The 6182-nt window shown below is 33.2% G+C and overlaps 1 long non-coding RNA gene across 1 annotated transcript; it reads right to left on the reverse strand.

Moving 5' to 3' along the window:
• Positions 1–369: 369 nt before the first annotated feature.
• On the reverse strand, positions 370–5661 carry LOC146881585 (uncharacterized). The gene is made up of 5 exons (XR_014986167.1): positions 5324–5661; positions 5175–5248; positions 4961–5087; positions 4565–4628; positions 370–612 (listed from the first exon to the last, which is right to left on the reverse strand). It is a non-coding gene; the product is annotated as an uncharacterized LOC146881585 (long non-coding RNA).
• Positions 5662–6182: the final 521 nt, after the last annotated feature.

Here is a 6182-nt window from a genome sequence, read left to right on the forward strand (position 1 = left end):
TACATAATAGGCCTAATAAGGCTTAGTCTATACAGAATAAAAAAAAGACTATTAAAACTGATTAAGACTATTGTTGTCCAGTTTTGCTGTAAAAACTGGTTCACTATTTGAACAATTTGTGTTAAACACATTGTTCACTATATTTAGTTCAGTTTCTTGTATTTATTTGTGGTAGTTTTATTAACTTGAAGCATAAAAAAAATATAAAAGATTAATAACATTAGTTATAACATTTTAAATTAAGAGATCCAATTATAAAGATTTAATACGAATTAAAGTGTTGTACTAACACCTAGGAATCAAAGTGCCAAAAGTTTGATATCATGCAGCAAGTCTAGTACTAACATACCTATACAGTACATACATACATAAGGAAAATCCAATCACATATACAATACTAACATGTAGGGCTTCTAGTCAAGTACATACACACATATACAGTAAAATCCAATCACATAAAGAAATATATACCTCCAAATATTGTAATTACATTAACAGAACCAACCAAGTACAATTCCAGCAACAACAACAAATGTAGTAGATCCAATTCCAGATAACCGAAAGTTGGAAAGAAACCACACAATCCAGCAATACTTGTTGGGTTAGGTAATCCTGTTTAATTAGTAAATAAAAAAAACAATTAGGTCAAAGAAATTGATTGAAATTACTTTTAATATATTCCACAGCAAAAAAAAGTAATCCTCTTATGTTACTAACAAGAACACAAGTATTCAATCATACATGAAGTAGTTAGCTAAGGTTATTACCGTTAAGTGCCATATTAGACACTTATTTGGTGTTTTAAAGCATTTCTTTTGGGGGTTTTCTTTTCTTTATTTTCTGTTTTTATAAAATTTCCTTCTAATAATCTTACTTTTAATAAAAACATGTTAAAAAGTGTTTTTTTAGAGTAAAGTTTAGTTTAGTAAGTTAAGAGTCCTTAGTAAGTAGTACAATGTAGTTTTAAATAGCCAATTGAAATTTTCAGCTTGATTAATTCCTTTGAATTTTTACTCTAGTAAAATGAATAGAATCCTGAAGAGAGACTTGGACCTATGCCAAGAAAGAATGGAACCCTACAAGGCAATTAGGACTTTTGCCTACCAGTAGTAGATAACAAGAGCACGAGAAAATAAAGAGAAATGACTTGGAGAGAAGTTGTCCAACGTGGCAACAGGAAATTTGCTTGAATTTGTTGACTGGACAGTTTGGGCTAAGAAGGAGTGTTTGATGCAGTTGGAAGTTAGAAGGCTAAAAATTTAGTTACCTATAGGAGCCTTGGTAACGAGAGATACATTGTACTAAGAACTAATTTTTGTTCCCTAAACTTCAACAGCGGGATAATTAGGATTTTGCTATAGTTATAAGTGACTACAACATCTAACAATTACTATGACTCATAAAAATACTATTATTGTAGATTTTAGTTTGAGACAAAGTTAAAAGAAGTAAGACTATCAATGGACAACTTAGATATTGGGAAATGGGCAGCCCTCTCTTAACAGTTGTCCTGACAGTTGAGATTTATTAAGCCATGACTTCAAGTGCCTAATCATCTACTAAGAAACCAGGTTGTGCTACTTTTGGTAATCATCTAAATGAAAGTCAAAAGAATAAAGAAGGACCAATTTGCATCCTTTTGGTAATCACAACCTCAGTATTGGAATTCATAGTCATACTTTAAAGACATGTGGTTGCCTCAATAAGTTTAGGAAAACAACATGGATTTAACTAGTTAGAAACAGGCACTGAATGCTACATTTCCAAAGCACACAGTAAAGATAACTGCTGCTAGATTAAGATAAGTTTTAATACTCTAGACAAGTAAATTATGAAGTTTTAATACATTTATTATAACAATCAATTTGATAAGGTTTTACTCCAATTCAGTTGTATATGTTTGGTCATGTTTCACTCATTAATTCTTAGTTTTTTACTAGAATTCAGTTTAGAGTACGATAATTCTAGTTTCAATTAATTTACATTCAATTATGCTTGTCTTAGAATATCTTTAATATTACTTCCTTACTTAAAATGGTTTTATTAGCCTACTTAAAATGGTTAGGTCACAAACACATAGAATATTGTGATGTTTATTTAGTTAATTAGAAGACAGAAAATTGAAATGAAAAAAAGAGAGAGTTGTAGAGTAGAACTAAAAAATAAGGAACTAAAATAAACAGAAAGGTAAATGAGAGAATAAAGGGATTTGGGAGAGATGAAGGTCAAGTCCAAAATCTTGTCCTACAAAAGCATAACCGCTTATGCTTTTATTCACGGTTGCTAGTTTTATCTTTGGGAATTAATTGCCAAACTGAAGCAAACTTTATTCACGTTTATATATTGTAAGACATGTGATTTTCCTTTTCTTATCTAATCTTACAAAAAAAGTTGGCTGCCACTTCAAACATCTCACATCCCATTTAATTAGTGAGCATTATTATTAGAATTTTTTAGTGCGGTGCATGATAGAACCAACACCCTTCTTCATTTCATTGTTTTCATGAATAATAATGAGTAGCCATGGTAATAAGAAATATCATATTATTAGATTATGCAAGTGCATTGATATTATTATTATTATTATTATATTATTATTATTATATAATGTCAACAACTCTAGCTAAGGAACTACATGCATTGACTCAAAGTGGTAAATTGAAATGATAAGTAAATTGTAGTTATTAGAGATATTTTTTGTACCAGAGTTCAACCCTGCATTGTGTGCCTGTCATTAGAAAGAGGCAAGTCCATGAGCAGTACATGGAATTAAGACTAGGTATTTGGGTTTTTTAATTAATCATCCAAGTTTTCAGGGGCCTTGCTCTCTCCAAACCCACTTGTGGGCACGATTGGGGTTCACTACAGCTGCTAATGATTTAAGCATTTTGATTGAAAAATTTCACAGGGGACTCACTTGCCCATGAAGTTGTGCATATTGGCTACATTGTATCCACTCTACCATAACTTTATCAGTAAAACTTAGGTTACATTTAGCTATATAACAACAAGCCACTCTTGTTGTACCAAACAAGTATTGTCAAAATGAAGGGGCAGGGGCAAGGGCATGGCTTTTTGTTTAATCTTACATATACAGAATACATGTTTAACCCATTTTAGACTCTTTAAACACAAGATCATGAACCAAGGACTTCCTCATAGCCTCCTCAATAGTAAGTCTTGTCAATTCTTAAACCTTTGCATTATGTGGCCATCAATATCAACCTTAAATATCGGAGTGGTGGTTGTTTCTATCAATCTAACCATCTCTCTAACCACATATCTTAGTTCATCCACCCCTTAACTCTAGTTCTACCACACGGGGATCCACAACAGCCTTAGAATTGCTATACTTAGTATATTTAAACGAGTCACAAAGAATAAGTTGCAACCAGTGAATTGCATCCATTTCCACATTCTCCCTTACTAGAAAAACCAAGAAGGAAAATCCAAACAAGTAAAGATGGAGATGGAGCAATGACTTACAATTTCCAGAACTAACATTTGGTTAAATGACATCGGAAAAAATGTCAAAAGAGTTAGATGAAATGAAATAGAAATCATTGTTGTAAAGGTAATGTCTTTGTGCCAACTTAGGGGCCATGATGGGTAAATATTTACACAAGGCAGTGCAAGTCTACCAACTAAGGTCATTTAAACCAATAGGCCAAGCTGAAGCCATGGACAAACAAATAAATTGCCATTTGAATAATTATAAAGCAGATTTGTGCATTTGACGTCTTCATCACAGTGTTTGTCAAACTCCTAGCTGAAGGCAGTGGAAAAAGCTATAAGGGACAATGCATATTTTATATATTTTCAAAATTCAACTCAGGGAATAAGGTTGAATTACATGGAAGTGATATAGTTAGAATAGAAGAAGTAGACAGTTAATTAGATGGGAATTGTTAGATTAAGAGAAATGCTAGGAAGAAAATATGTAGCACACTCTTTGCTATTATGTGAAATTCATTTAGGATCATCTAAATGAAGTGGGCATCACTCTATCTATTGGGTCCCTCGTGAAAATCATCCAACAGTAAGTACAAAGGAGTGTGTTGTTAATTTCGTTAATTATAAGGGAATTAGGGACATTCAAAATAGACAGACAATTGGTTAATTAGAGGGGAATTCTTAGATTAAGCGAAATGCCAGGAACACAATAAGTGACACTCTTTTCTATTATGTGAAATTTATATAGGACCCACTAAACTATGTGGTCATAATCCCTACCTATTGGGTCCCTCGTGAAAAATCACCCAATAGTAAGCACTAAAGAGTGCATTGTTAGCATTGTTCTGTAGATAGGGGGAATAAGATCGGAGGGCTTCAACTAAATAGAACTAGAAAGCTTGTATGAAAAGGAAAACCCTTTGTGAAGACTTGAAAGGTTCATTATAATCTCAATTTTTTATTATCAATAAGGAGAGGAATAGTTTAAATATGATTTAGTATTTCCTATAAACATGAAACAGAAGCAAAGGAAAGAAATGGTATTATTATGAAAATAAAAAGCATATAGAAATTACTGAAACCACAAAACAAGAACAGGTGCATGACATACACAAGTCCAAGTAATGTGAGCACGCTTCTAAGCCCAAGTACCTAGATGCAGCACCGAGAAAACCCTGGAATAAATCAAACATCAGTTGCGAAACATGCTACAAAATCAACAAAAGAAAGAAACATTAGTTTGTTTAGCAAGAAAAAAAAACAATAGACATGAAACAAAGAAAATAATTAAGTCTGCTGACATAACTATCACGAAATCACTATTGTATCTTGATATTATTATTTTTTTGCAATAGAAACTACTGCATCTTTTATTTTCTGCAGTGTTTGAATCATATTTTCTACACTACCCATTCTATTACTTCTAACTAAAACACGCAAACCAATGCAAGAATAGATCAAACAAAATGCTTTAACAAATTTGCAGGAAAGCATTAAAAATATTTACCTCTTGCACAAGTGCCTCAAGCTTGGAGCTATTGTGTTGGTTTTGGGAGAAAGATTTGGTTTTTAACGTGGTGTCGCAACCAAATTTAGTGTTCATAGTTGGGGAATTTCAATCTTGGGGAAGCAACCTACAGAAAGAAATTGCAATTGGGGGAGCTGAGATTTTATTTAATATAAACACAATCACAATAATAGACACTGATCACTATTCTCACCGAGTTTCACTCGCGATGAAGAACTCAACTTTTTCTTCGATTGAAACACGACTTCAGGCTAGGGCATGCGGTTCCTTTCAACAAATCAAAGATAAATGTTCAACACAAGAAATATACTTTAAAACACAATAATCAATCACCTTTCTCACCAAGGTTCAGTCGCGCTAGATGAGCTATGATCCTGTTCCTTGATTGAGTTCGATGGAGTTCCAATTTCAGTGAGACTTCAAGGTAAACAAAAAATCTTTGAAAGCACGCGAGAAATGTTGGACTCCGACCACACTGGTTAGAGTTGCGCGAGCAAGCTGCGGTGTTCAATGGTGAAGAATTCCTATCGAGTCGTGACTTCAACCTACGCGAGAACGGGAACAATAAAACTCCACCTCAGGCCACGCGATTTTCAAGTCAAGGGTCGCGCGATTTTCAGCTCAACCGGCACGCCATTTTCACCCTAGGGCACGCGAAAATATTAGGGAAAACTTATTGCAGAGAGTCTTCACGAGAGTTTACTAAAGAAGTGTTTTTTGTGTACTTAGAAAAAACTTGTTTTAATTTTTTTTTTTTTAAATATTATTTATGCTGAACGGTAGATAATATCAGTAGGTAAGAGGATGAAATATTTACCTGCTGATGTGGATATGGTTACATACAGATAAAATCCTTCAAAATAATTTCATGCCGAAGGGCGCTAATTTTACATATGGACAACATTTACGGATCTAGGATGCGAAAATAATAAACTGATAAATATGGAAAAATCTCTACGAAAGTAAAAAATTACCTACTGAAGACTATCGGTAGGTAAATTAGTATGTAAATCACACATTACCTACGAATTATAATCCGTATGTAAATATCAATAGATAACTAACGAATTTCTTGTAGTGAAGTTTTCCAAAAGGAGTTGAATCTAGAGGTTAGAACATATGGAAGATATCAGTGCATAGAAGTGTAACAACGTTTGAGGAAGAATCAACTTGGTTCTACATCCCGGCAATGCTGAGGTTC

Source organism: Vigna unguiculata, chromosome 11, assembly GCF_037176805.1.
Source record: "Vigna unguiculata cultivar grain cowpea cultivar isolate G323 ecotype 2 chromosome 11, ASM3717680v1, whole genome shotgun sequence".
Taxonomy (NCBI): domain Eukaryota; kingdom Viridiplantae; phylum Streptophyta; class Magnoliopsida; order Fabales; family Fabaceae; genus Vigna; species Vigna unguiculata.